Source organism: Ptychodera flava, chromosome 16, assembly GCF_041260155.1.
Source record: "Ptychodera flava strain L36383 chromosome 16, AS_Pfla_20210202, whole genome shotgun sequence".
Classification (NCBI taxonomy): Eukaryota; Metazoa; Hemichordata; class Enteropneusta; family Ptychoderidae; genus Ptychodera; species Ptychodera flava.
In genome coordinates, this window is record NC_091943.1 from 3383915 (window position 1) to 3398391 (window position 14477).

General features: G+C 34.9%; 1 protein-coding gene across 1 annotated transcript in view; it reads left to right on the top strand.

The window, feature by feature from the left end:
- Positions 1–7837: 7837 nt before the first annotated feature.
- LOC139152545 (TNF receptor-associated factor 2-like) overlaps positions 7838–14477 on the top strand; it is a 41583-nt gene continuing 34943 nt past the window's right edge. Inside the window, exon 1 of the mRNA XM_070725760.1 lies at positions 7838–8328. The gene's annotated coding sequence lies outside the window, so the exon portion shown is untranslated. The remainder of the gene's footprint in view (positions 8329–14477) is intronic.

Genomic DNA, 14477 nt, shown 5'->3' on the forward strand with positions numbered 1-14477 from the left:
AAGCCTAGTAAAATCTAGAAATGTAAACAAAAAAAAGATTATGGTTACAAACTAGGTGAAGATAGAATGGTTCTACTTAAATATTTGGCTAAACATGATATATGCGGGTTTTTGGCTTATTTGCCTTGTTTTTGGTTTAGGCAATGTTGATGCAAATATTTTGTCGCCATAGAAATATTCCTCATTTGCAAAAATCCAATATGGCCACCACAACACTTCGCTTTTCTTTGTATATCCCTAATTAATAACTATTTTAAGCTACTTCTGACAGCAATAGAATTATTTTTATGTGTATTTTAGAGAGGTCCTAGAATGACATATTAAAAGTCCAATACAATCTAAGAGGTATAACATTACCTAATTTGTATAGATATAAACGGATAATGGGTGCAATATATTCACTGATAGAAGAAATATGCATATTGAATTGAGAAAAAACGCGACATTATGTTCAAGTAATGTATGCATTTATCTTGTTTTTTGTCCAGGCAATATTTTTGAATATATTCCTAATTTGCATAAATTAAGTATGGCTGCCACTGTGTTTCACTTTTCACTGGATTTCACTTAAAAAAATAAATTTAATCTACACAAAAAGTAGTTTACCGTATGTTTCCACTGTGTATTTCGGGAGGGTCTCAGAACGACAAACAAAATGACTAGTAAACTCTAAGAGAAAGAGGTGAGAATGTGCATAATTTGAATAAATGTAACACTCAGTAATGAGAACAAAATCGTTGCTATTAATAGATTTCTTAAAAATATATTGAGCAAAATGACATTTTATTGAAGCAATTTGATGACTTAATGTATTTTTGTGTGTGTAGGCAATGCATCATATTATTTAAGATTCCTCATTTTACATAACTGCAATGTGCCCCTCCTACCACTTTACTTTTCCCTTTCTTTGACCTATGAATGACTATATATAATGTTAAAAAACAAGCAAGATCATTAAAACTATTTCTTCATTGTAACTTTTGGTAGGGTCATGGAAATTACATACCCCAAGTTTAATGAAGTTGTGCATAACACAGCTAATTTACCTAAATGGTAAATGGGTCATAGCTGCTATACAAATCAGGTGCTGATAATCTATTTACGAAAGTGATTTAAGAGATACTGACATTGTAATGATCACTTTTGTGTTTTTAGTTTAGGCAACTAATGTTTTCAAATATATCTTACAGCAATAAAAAAGTTCTTATTTGCATTAGCCCATTAAGTCAATCATGTCATTTCCTTTTTCTGTTGGAACATGAATTAGTGACCTTAAATATGTAAAAAGTCTAAGGAAAGGTATATTCAAAGTTTAATACAATCTACATTGTGCTACAGGGCTAATTGTAAAAGATTTATAGGAAATACCTACATTCTTCTACATATAATACTTGAAACTTGAAATGCTATACAATATCGTAAAGAGAGATTGGAATTTTTTACTAACATTGCTAAATATCTTTTACCTATTTTTGAACGATTCCTCATGGGCATAAATCCTATATGATGATCATTAAAATAATTTTCCTTAATTTTTCAAATTGACGTCAACTTATTTTAATTAATTACATTATCAGTAAATCAAGAAGTTACATTAAGAGACACTACCTGTTTAAGTTATTTATTACTTTAAGTACTTCCTATCGAAAGATGTTCATTTTACAACTTGAATGAACATTTTGCTCATTACAAAAAATTGACATGATTATTTATTTTCTGTGTATTTTAACTCATTGTAATGATTATATACTAATATGGCATACAGAATGAAAAGCCCTGTGAAACTAAACAATGATTGATTCGTATAGTTAGTTTCAATAACATGTGGAACTTTCCGGCAGAATTTTGATTATCTTAATACATACCAAAATGCTAGGCCAAATATCAAATGCTTTGTACTAAGGGAGGCTGAAGAAAATTTGTGTTTCAGCTCTAATGGTTTCTTCTATGTTCACCCTTACCGGTATTACTTTAAATGTTGGTAAAATGTAATTAAAGACCAGGTTATGTGGTCACTGGTAAATCAGATATTCTTTTGACTGTGTGCAACTTGCCTGTTTATGCCACATACAGAAATTTATGATAATAAAGAAATACAATTATAATGATCATGATGATATAGAGGTACAATTATTATACTATACTGCCAATTATGAAATATGTAATGAGCAAAGCTGTTCCTTAAACAGCTGAAAGACATTACGATAATCAAAAGACACTGCATTTCTCAAAATTTTTAAATTTCTTGAAGACAACAATTGAAAATTAATATAAAGTCATATAATGGACTAAAGAGCGAGATTTCCCATCTGATCTTACAGTATACAGCCAAAGCATTTAAGGAAAAACTGAAAAAAAGATCTGTTAACTGAAACATGATAATCTAAATCTGAATAACCTCAGGATTGGTGAACTTAACATCACTCCCTCTCCTTTCGTTCGGAATCTTGGTGTTATTCTCAACAGGGATGGCTTTATGTGTGAACATATCAGTCAACTTTGTAGGAACGCATATTTCTCTTTATCAAGAATCAGTAAAATTCGTAAATTACTCGACAAGCCCACTACTGAGAAACTCATTCATGCATTCGTTACTTCTAGACTTGACTATTGTAACAGTCTGTTCTATGGCATCTCAAATGACCAGCTGACCCGTCTGCAGTCTGTTCAAAATGCAGCAGCCCGTCTCGTCACAGGTACACGCAAATACGACCACATCACCCCTGTTTTCATTAATTTACACTGGTCACCTGTGAAAGCCCGTATTCAATTCAAAATTTTATTGACTACTTTTAAGATTGTTAGAGGTGATGCACCGCTTTATCTGACCGATTTGATTGATCTGTACGTACCGTCAAGAAATCTGCGATCTTCTGAGAAATTGCGTTTAACTCCTCCTCGCGGACATTTAAATAAGTCCTACGGTCAAAAAGCATTTTCGGTATGTGCTCCTTTGCTGTGGAATGCACTGCCCTCAGAAATTCGTTGTGCCAGAAATGTTACTTCTTTTAAACGTTGTTTGAAGACCCATCTTTTTACCAAGTTTTACTCATAATTGTAGTTTTTTTTTGAGTTTTTAGCTGTTTTTGTATCTTTTTGTATCTTTCAAATACTTGTGTTCAGCGCACTGAGACGTTGTGGAGTGCGTTTTTTAAGAATTAAATATTATTATTATTATTATTAAATCAGTCTTGTAAAAGCAAATTTAGATACTTTTCATAATTTTCATGGTCTAGCTGCTTATTCTAATTTTTATAACCGTGAAACAAGAAAACCAAAATGTGAAGGGATTTGCATCACAGAAGCTGCCGTTATCAATTAAGATATCAAATTTTTGACATCAAATTATCATATAAGTGGTCATCCTGTATTTTCAAACTTTTAGAAGTCTCAACTCAAATTGGCCAGACTGTCAATTCCTTGAATGATAGATCTTATTGGTAATGATTCAAAAGTCTAGTAATCTGCAAATGGAAAGTCCATTACATAAACAGCTCCATGAGTGATAGTTGCACATCTAAGATCTGATATCATATGCGGTACAATTATATCATCCCTTGCTTCACATCTTTTCATTGAGTTGGCCTTCCCCCATTTATGGGTTCTACAATGAACTGCAGCAGCCTCAATAACCCCGGCAGAAAACAAAATCTAGACTTTCTGTTGTCAACGAAAGGATTCAGGCTGTAAACAAATGAACAAACCTACAGGAAGATGTGAACAGAGAGAAAGAGGAAGAAATTTATGATATGATAATGACCATCATAACAATTGTCATCACCATCATGGTGATTCAAATGATGTTCAATAGTTCAATAATGAGAAAGATGATTCACAGGCACAACTTTTAAGTGTGGTGAACCATTTATTAGTAACTAAATATTTCCATGATAGTCATTACAAATATTGACCAAAAGCATAACAAATTCCTTCAAAAATTTTACTGCAATCGAACATATTGTAGGAGAAAATGACTGAACTATTGACAATGGATGTCAAAAAAATTGAACACGTCCAATGATTTTTCATGAATAACCTTAAGGTCGTAAAAGAAAGAAGAATATCCAAAGAAAGTATTCTGATTCCCTTTATTTAAATAGTAATGCTCTGAAACTCTTCTTTATTCATTGCATTTCTGAATAACCAGAAAATGTGAATGGAAGCTATTGTAGTCATATTGTATTCAATTATGCAAATTAGGCCTTTCGTATTAAAATAATTAGCATGCAAATTAGGTCAACCTCATATTTTTTGGTATGGAATTGATAATTCTTGCAAAACCTTAACAATTTAATAGAGAAAAAATTTGTTTATATATGAGCTTAAACATTAATTTTGTCTGAAATAATGGAAAAAACTGCGAATATATGCAAATTAGGTAATTTGCATGATATATATTGTTAGGGACATTTAGAAAGTAACTTGTTGAACCTTACTAAATTGTGTTGCAATGAAAAAAATCACTTGAATTCAGTTCACATGCCCAAAATGTGAGTATAGCAGTCATTTTACAGGCAATATATAGCTAATTTGAATATATGCAAATTTAACAAATTTGCACCCCTTAGATTTTCCTATACTTTTAGTATGTCGTTAGTGAGAGCTTTCTGAAGGTCATGGTGAAGAAATAATTTCTGTTGCAATTAGTCCTAGGTCTAACCCTAAATTGACTGGACTTAAAGGCAAGACTGACCTGTATGGATGAAATTATGGAAAGTCTGATGAAACAACATGTTCCTATGATTAATAAGGATTGTGTTATCCGTGAATCCAGTGAACATCATTGTATGTCTGACTTGTACGGACAAGAAAAAAAATTAGCATTTTCTACGAGTATGTCCACCTTTTCAAATGATGAAAACACTTTTCAAACAATGACTTTGTACTTTTACATAGAAGGTAGTATTATAGCCATTTTTTCTAAAAGGCAAACGATGTGTTGCATTGCATGTCGAGGGATTAAGTACCTTGTATGAGAATTCTGATGTTTTAACTTCTCTCATATGAGGGATTAATTCAAATTACGATTTTGCACTCATTGCGTCCTATTCAAGACATAGCAAGAGTTCTGTCGTAGTTTTCTATACTTATTATGTTCGGGTCAAATCTAAGATTTGATTATGATATTTACATAATCATAGCAAAAAGTTATCGATTTTAAAATTCCATTGACGATTACCTCCGTTTAGAATCTGGGTTTTTTTTTTACCTCAGTGGGGAAGAAATTTACAGCAGCGATATTCCGGGATTCGACGGAAAGGTAAAATAGATATAGTTATACCTCTAAGGAAAGGAAGTTAATGCGGCGAAATAACATAAGATCATACACAATGAAAAGAAATGGTATATGTAAAGTATTCACTTAAAGCTTCAGTAATGCTAACTTTCGATGATTTTTTTTATTATTTTTATTTCATATATCAATTGCAACTTCTTATTCTACTCCCCAAAGAATGTCGTAACGCCCATTATTTAGCTTGTCAAGCTATCATTCAAATGTGTAAAATGCATTTTTATTGTTTACTTTTAAATTGTAGTCCGGACCATGACGTCACTTTTCAACAATAACAATGCAGTTTACAACAATGGGGCTGAGTTGACAAGCTGGATGCTGTGTATATAAACATTTTTAGGGAGAAGAACAAGGAATTATGGTACACATTCAAAATAAAATGATGAATGTATCACCAAAAGTTATCGTTACTGGGACTTTAACAAATGGTGTCTATATTTTTGAAAAATGTTAAGTAAACACGGCGTTTTTTGACAGATATCAATTCAATGCTTTTATAAGGGAATAGGAGAATTGATGATAATACATTGTGTAAATATATTTCATTCTTTTGTTTTACAAAGTTTATATTTAGGTCATCAAAATAGTTTCCAATCTCAATAGTGGGAGGGTACATACATGTCTATTACAAAAATCACAATGCAATGATATCAGTAAATGACCGTCAAGACGTCTCAGACTATATGCATATAAGATATTTCATTTTTTGCATTGTAAGTTTTACCTAGTTAAGAGCTCCGTATATACGAGCAACTGTTGATGTATTTTCAGTCATTTTTACAAATATAGTTTTTTTTGGTCCGACTTCCAAATCATTGCGAAATGCCACATGTTCAACTCGTCAACATAGCCGAATGTCATTTATGACTCGGACAAAAGATACTGCCATTTAATAGTCAGCAATGTGGACTTTGAGTCAATCGAGCATAATGCCAAGTAGTTTGTCTAATGATACTGATTGACTTTGCCATGCTAAGATTCGGCCAAAGAGTTATTCATATGTTTGCGATTGCTGCTATAGAAGACACTGCCACATTCTTCCGAAAGATGTGTGAGAACCGTCCATTAAACTGGTAACGATTGACTATTACTTTGCGTGTTGCCTGGTATATCCCTTGAGAAGTACTTATGTTGACCTTTCAATTCTTCATTGCTATTATTTCCCTTTAACCTTACATGCCTTTTAAACATACTTTGAAATCTCACAACAAAGTTGTGCTGATTTACGTCGACAGTTCAAATAAGGCCGCCCAAAATTCATACGTTAGCATGTCGTTGCGTTCAGTCGAAAAAGGAAGAGGCAATATTTTGTAATTCGCGAACAGATTCATGATATTGTAAACTTGATGATGTTTCGAAAGTTTGTATAGTATTCGTGATAGTTTCTCATTATATGAAACACCAACCAGCCAAACTAATTGCGAAACTCCCTGAAATACAACATTGATGACGTCATAATGCGAGATTATCACTGATAATATATTACAGTATTGGGGGCTACACACGAATGTTCCGAAAATAATGAAAATCTTATTGAAGTCATCTGCCTCGTGTATGCAAACGTTTTTATTTCCTTTGCGACACCGATGACTGGCTTATAATTATGTCGCCTGCTTTTAACCAGATTTTCAGTAGCGTTCACAAAATGGGTTGACGTTGTGGGCCAAAGTGATGCTTATACCTCCATACCTGTGGGGGCGTAGTTTTTATTTAAATAAAGACATGCAAAATCATATAGTTTGATACATCCCAAAAGTCTGTTATCACATCATCATCGGTAACCGTTAATGTCAACTTCAAGCGACACATATGCGTGTTTCAAAAGGATAGTATATAAATTTATTTACCTCAAAATTCGACATAATCAGCATTCGGAATATCCCTAGGGCTGTAACGATATCTGAATGGAAAATGTATGATTGTTCTTTCTGAAGAATTGAGACAATAATCGTCTGTAAATGTTATACTAGAGTTGATATATTTAGCTTTTTGCCGTAACCGCATTGCAGAAGCTATGGCAATTGCAGATCTCCACCAGTTTGACGATATCGCCGGTTTTCCTTGGACTCATCTCTTTTTGCCAGTACTTACTATAACGGTTTGTACTTTTCCTTGCGTAAAACGCGTTGTGAAGCATTAAAGTCAAGCAGTATGTAAGTGAATAAGGCAGTTTCACGCACACGTATTAATTCAGTTAGCTGTGTTTTACCGGCAGTAGTGTTTGTTTTGCTAAATAAAGGTAAAAGGCCGTCTTCTAATGTACAACTTTGCTAAATGTTGGATCACCAAGCTTGTTATACTTGACTCTGATTGAATGTGCTTTTGCCTGTAAAATGCGCGGATTTCTGTTTCGCTTTAAATATTTCAGTTAACAATTTCACCGATATTGAAAAGCTGACGCAATAATAACAACGTGCGCCTCATGCATGCGCCTCATTAGTGATGAACGCCCTCTATTGGCAACGGTAGCTTCATATGTCTTGCTGTTCACGTCCTCTTGACGTGTTCAAAACAGTGTTATTTATCAGTGCCGTAATCCCTGAGGGCAGCTGCTGACTGACCTGCGACCCTGTAAAGTGTTTATATTTTTCTGTTTGGTGGGAGTTGCACCATTTGAGAGTTAGACGCAGCGTCGATCGAGCGGATCAAAATCCGAGAATTTCTCGCAAACATTTTTGTAAAGCTTTGGAATTCTCAAATATTCATCAAGTGGACGCTAACTGTACAAATGAAACAAAGTTTATCCAGTAACACACATGATGTATACATCGACCGATCGAAGTGTCGTAGGGTATCGTGTTGCGTTTGTATTGGATATATTTGTGTACAAGAGATATGTCCAGTTTGAGATCTGGAGTGCAGGCGACGGCTGCATTGAAGGGATACCCATCGAGTATACTTGAACCCAACAAGACTGATCGGAGGTTTATTTGCAGAGGCTGCGGTGGTATACTGCGAGACACTATTCACACCTAGGCCTGTGGCCATAGATACTGCAAGCACTGCTTTCAACAGCTGACCAAAAACAGCTGCAGGTAAGAGTACAGTAAATTCTACCATTTTATTATTATCATTGTGTGCAAATTTGCAATGTGGTTGTCACACTGCAGCCACTGTGTTATTGTATAGTTCCGCTTGCCTACCACATTTAGAAGTATACGTTACATGCGGTGAATGTTGGCCTAACCTGTGAATGTTTTCGTCACACTATTCAGACATGACCTTTAGTAACAAGGGCAAGGTCCTTGTTGTCCTTGCTGTCACAGTTGTTGACGTTTTCAACCTAGTGTGAAAGGTTAAAGGTCGTGGCCGGGCAGTATTCATCATGACACAAAGGCTCTTTAAACTATATTCTTTTTAACAGAGTTCTCGTTTTCAATAACATGTTTTCGTTGTCGAAGTAAGCTCTGTAACCTCCATAAATGTAGTAATCTCAATAAGTGTAATACTGACCACAACTGTAATAAAATCAACCATAAATGTAATAAAACAGTTAACCTGTAAACCTGCACGGTTATACGAAAAACTTAAGCTTACGTCATTTGCAAGACCATCATGTATTCAACAATGAGCGAAAAACATTAGAGGTTAATTTACAGGACAACTTCTTGTAAGATCTAATGGTAACGGCGTGAGTACTTTCTTATGTAAATAATGATTTGTGGTGTGACTTACTAAAAACCGGTTTATGAAAACCCCGGATGAAAACTTTCTTTAGTTCAAACTCAAATCTCAGAGCTGACAGCTCAGTGCATGAAGACAGCACAGCACATATACGAACTACCTTCTTACAACGTTCGTATCGTCACGGCCAAGAAGCGGTACGTAATTTTTGTAATAAATAAATGCAGTACTGTATTGTTCAAATAGCTTGTATCTAACTTGATCAGGACGATCGGATAAGACTCAGCTTGACGACGGTCGCTTGATTTTCAGTGCCGGAACTGAACTCTAATCATGTGTTGTGAATGAAAGTCATCCCGTTGATGTAGGAGCATGAAAATTAAAGAAAATAATGCGCCATTGCCCGTTATAATGCGGCCGGGTGTGAAAATTCTTTTTACAAGCAACATCGTATAAAAAATTTCAATATTTTACAGTGATTCATCATTTGATCGCCAGTCGCTCCCGCTTTACCCAAATGTGTACAAGACTATCTGCCCACGCCGATGCCATGTTATTGGGCACACGTGCACCTGAACCTCATGACTCGATGGTAGACGTCGACTTGCCAATCATCGCGGAAATCATTAACACTTTTTTGTGTCGGTTGTCAAAAGTTTGCCTGCCCAACCCGTAAAGAAACTCTCAAAATCGACAAAGAAAGAAACTTTGAATAAAAAAAGATGCGGAAATAGCGGTGGCAACTAACAATTTTTTTGGCACCAATGGGGAAGGAACAGTTACAACTTCGACAGCAATGGCACTACCAAGTAGTGATAGTGGACTACGTTGAGTAGACAACGAGGAAGGACGCAATGATTTAAGCCTTCTTTACCAGTATGTGTTTATTTCTTGCCCATTTCTCGACGTTTTAAGTGGAAGAAAATTCATCGACATATCGTAGTCTATAATATTTGATTAATTTGCTATATCAGAAACGTAAGTTTATTTGATCGTCAATATGAAGCATCGCGGTCGATATTTACCGCACCGGGTTTTCTGTAACATTTTGAATCTGCCTTGTTTGTATCTTTAAATTGTCTAAGCACAGCCGAGGTATGCCTGCTTTTGAGTACAGAAAGTAAATTTAGCTGATCATGCTGATCAAGTAATTTGTTCGTAGGCACGAACAAACTCATTGTACTCGCCAGTGGTTCATCATTCATACGGAAAGGTCTCGTTCCCCATCGTACATGTAGAGGTCAAAGTCAGGTAAAGAATGGCGAGATGTTTCTTGGAATGATCAAATTGTTACATTGAAATAGCGAGTTCGTTGAAAGTTCACACGGGCTAAGATTACAGCCCCCGAAGTTCAAGTTGATTTCGAAAATCATCAGTCACGAATACGTTGTCAATGGCAAGTTGTCTATGAAGCAGGGTTTTGCATCGACTTTGTAACTTTATTCGTTTCTGCATAACAATATCTCAGCTAAATAATTACACTTTATCCATCATTTTGTATTCTTGTGATTATTGCTTGTCAAGCATCGCCAACAGAATGTCTACTAAGCTTACTCAGTACTAGCCTAGTAAGTCTTCATCGCCTTTCCTACTCAGTATTGTTCTCTCACTGTAATTGGCTGGTCTTTCACATATCTTTCAATGTTTGTTTTGTTTGCCTCGAAGCATTTGCGAGCGTTGTCTGATTATAGAGGGGCTGTATATGTTCCACAGTCCCTCCACAGTGTGTAAAGGGACTGTGTCTGTTTAGAGTCTGTCTATGTCTCTTCTGGGTAAGAACACTGTTTTTGGGTAAGTAATTATCAATCCAGGAAACAAAATTGACTCCCATTATATTTTAATATAGTCTTGATGAATATCACAATACGGAAAAACAACAGCACTGGCTCCATTTTAATGATAAAAAGGAAAGAAAAATAAAGAAATCTTACACAGTACAGTCAAACATTGTGTAGTGAAGACATTATTAATTTGCCTTTGGAATCATATGATATCAAACCCATTTGTTATCCCTTGCTTTGACTTCAACTAGTACTAATAAACTCATTCTGCTATACATAGTGACTTAATTCAAAAAAGGTTTCTCTACCATTCCCAGAAGAAAATAGAAGAAAATGCTATTTTCTTCTATTAGATGACTGCTGGGCCATTCCTATATCAAAATGCGATTGCACTTGTCGTCTTTCAGGTTGCAAAATTTCGAGAAACGGAATAAACCGAACTGACAAGATATATTTTGTTAAATGTAAGTACCTGAAGATAATCGCTGACTCACACTCAGCCTTCCCTATAACGTTGCTCCAGGTCATATTTTTAGGCCAAATAAAAATGCATTTCCTATATAGCATGCCTCTGAAAATTAGGCTAGGTAGGTCGGAGTTTTTTGGGTTTTTTTTTTGTTGGCTGACACCCATAAAGTACGATAAAATCTAGAGAACCTACTCGAGACTTGTTCATAAAATCGAAAAACAAAGTCTAGAGTCGGCGGGTTTATCTAAGATCTGTTGGGTTACCGGAAACACGTACTTTTTATTTGGCCTTATGGATCGTCATACTTGGTAAAACGACTGGCTTGATTATTTAATATCTGAAAGTCTTTATTTAGGAACGTCATAGAAATCTTCACTGAAAGAACATGACAAGGTATTTTAGTCAGATCCCCGTTTCTTTCGACACCCCCTTCGTTGAAAGGGGTGTGCAAGACAATTCTTGGTTAGCGTGCACTTTATTTTTTGCACTAGTGTACGGGTAAGGGATTGACCATTGTGATTATCAGGGGCGTGAAATATTTCCTTATTATTTATTAATTACATTATGTAAGACTGATTTAAAAAATCGTCCATAAAGTTGAACAATGAATGAATGATACACAAAGACAGTAGCTAAACATAAAAAGACAGACACGGTCAGAAATTCAAAACACATTAAAATACTAAAAAATAATTAACAGTGCAAAATATATCACCAACGACACTGAAACCCAGAAAAGCACGACCGAAAAAGAGGTGATGGTCAAAGAGCACGGATAGGACAAACTATTTGGTGTTGAGAGGACAGTGCGGTGTCTTTATGAGGATGAGAAAAAACTAATAGGAGTTTACAGGTGGAAAATTTTATCGGGGAAGTTTTAAATCTTAGCTGCACGCGTAACGGCACTTGCCCAGGACTTTTATTTACCCATGCAATCGTTTTGTTCGAAAAATAATTTTATTTTTCACGTGAAAGCACCACTGGTTACATTTCCTTATATATATATATATATATATAATATATTATATATATATATATATATATATATATATATATATATAATATATATATATATATATGCAACCCTTTTGGCACATAACTCAAAGTAGTTGTAGTGGTAATCAAGGACACTAGTCAAATTTTAAGACTACTACAGAGTCAATGTTTTACAGTGTCAATATTTGCTAAGACTGAGTTTAGTTAAACAAAACAAGAAAATTTCCCACAAATACTAATGATCGTCTCTTCATATGTGAAAAACTGCAACAGTTTCTTCAAATTTTAATGATTCATAACATTTAGTGATACCTACTACCAAATAGAAAGGAGATGTGAGGGACAGTATTGCAGCATGGATAATTTTTTGCTGGCCGTCTTAAAGAGCTAGTTTGTTTGTTTGTTCCTGTTTCCTACAAAGAAAAAGTGGTCAGCGTCATTTGCTTGTAGCATGGCTTATAAATGTGATTACAACGTCACAAAAGACTAATGTTCATGTGAAGCCTTAATATTGCTATTTTAGCCTTATGTACATTCAAACTCTTCCTTGTTTTGCAGGACAAAAACACTGCTGATTAGTAATGCACTGACAGCTAATGACGAATGCGACCAACCTTATTCTTATACAAGTCCTACTTTATTAAAATATTGTTTCGTCAATAGACTTGGTTCAAGTCGGTGAATTTTCAAAAATAAAATCATTTATAGTAGTTTCTCTTGTGTCTCTCCTATTTCGTACAAACCTATCAGGACTTTGGCTGCTCACGCCAGGTTTTCCCAGCGATTGAATGCGTCACGTTTGAGTCTGCGCAGTAGTGAGTTAGTTTCTGCCGGATTGAAACTCCGCTGTATAGCGTTCACTTCACTCATCGCGTTCACCCTACTCATCGCATCCACTCACGCGCGCGTTTCACATGAAAGCAAAATACAAATCACATTGCGTTCACTCCACTCAAACATTCACAAATCACAGACTTGAACCAAGTCTATTTCGTCAACTGTACGAGAAAAAAATACAAAACAAAGTATTATGTGCCTCGAAATTGAAGGACTTAAACTTTTGCTCAAACTTTCCGTGGGGAAACTTTAAACATTTCCTTTTGAAATCAAAAAACGAAAATTAGGGGTTTGTATGCAAAATTTGGTATAAGACAAATAAATAATACAATATAAAATTTCCTTTCACTTGAAATTCAAAATGGCCACCATCCCTATAGTAACTCAATTTGGAAAAGATAACTTTCCAATTTTCACAAAATAAAGACGGTTTGAGAGTCTAAATATCTGTCCTCGAGGAGCAGTTTACCTTAAATTTACCATCAATAATGATGCGGATAAACTTATATATCATAGTTCTCTATTATTTTTGATTAGTGAAGTGAACTCGCAATGGTAATGATAATTGCTTGGTTCACAGAGAAAAAAATATCCAAGTTCTGAATTTGGTCAGAATGACGTCGACTGTAAGTAAGGTAATGTATTCAAATACAACCGAAAGAGTATAATGTTCCCAGATTATTTATAGAACCTGATATGTATGATTATATTGAGAGCCGAAGAGGTCGTCGATCGGTCTCATCGGTGATATACGAACTATAGGTCGGAGCTTGTGTCAATATTGAGGTAATGTTCATGTACAGATGACAAATCCGATCTCAGCTTGAAAATCGTATTGGGTGTGAAGGCGACAATGTTCAAAGTTTGCAGGCCTACAAGTTTGTTCTTATGTAAGGTATTTGTTTGATTGACTTCATAAAACATTTATTTCAAGTTCAAAGTTTTAGTGTCTTGACCTCCTGTCATGCATTTACGCAAGAATCAGGTGTATGATTGCATCATTCGAATATTACTAATTGTACTTTGTCGCCACCCAAACAAATATTATTTATCAAACTTCAACACCACCTACAAATAGAATGGTACCTCCCGATCATATACATGAGGGAGTTGAGCTAAGATTCCTTTCACTTCTTCTGTCTGAAGATTGCAGGATGCATGAAATCTAAGTAACAGATATCATTACTTTGTACTTGAAGCAATTTGTGTTATTATTGATAACACTCTGATTTAACATCGAGCACTGTAATTTAACACGAGGACACGAGGACATCTGTTATACTTTATATATATATATATATATATATATATATTATATATATATATATATATATATATATATATACGCGTGAACATTCTCACTTCGTACATTTGATCGAATAATGCACCCTTTCCGCTGCCCATATAGACATTGTCCGACCTCGGCACGGGGAGCCAGGATGCAGAGAGGTCATATATCACTGGTGTCTATGGTTAT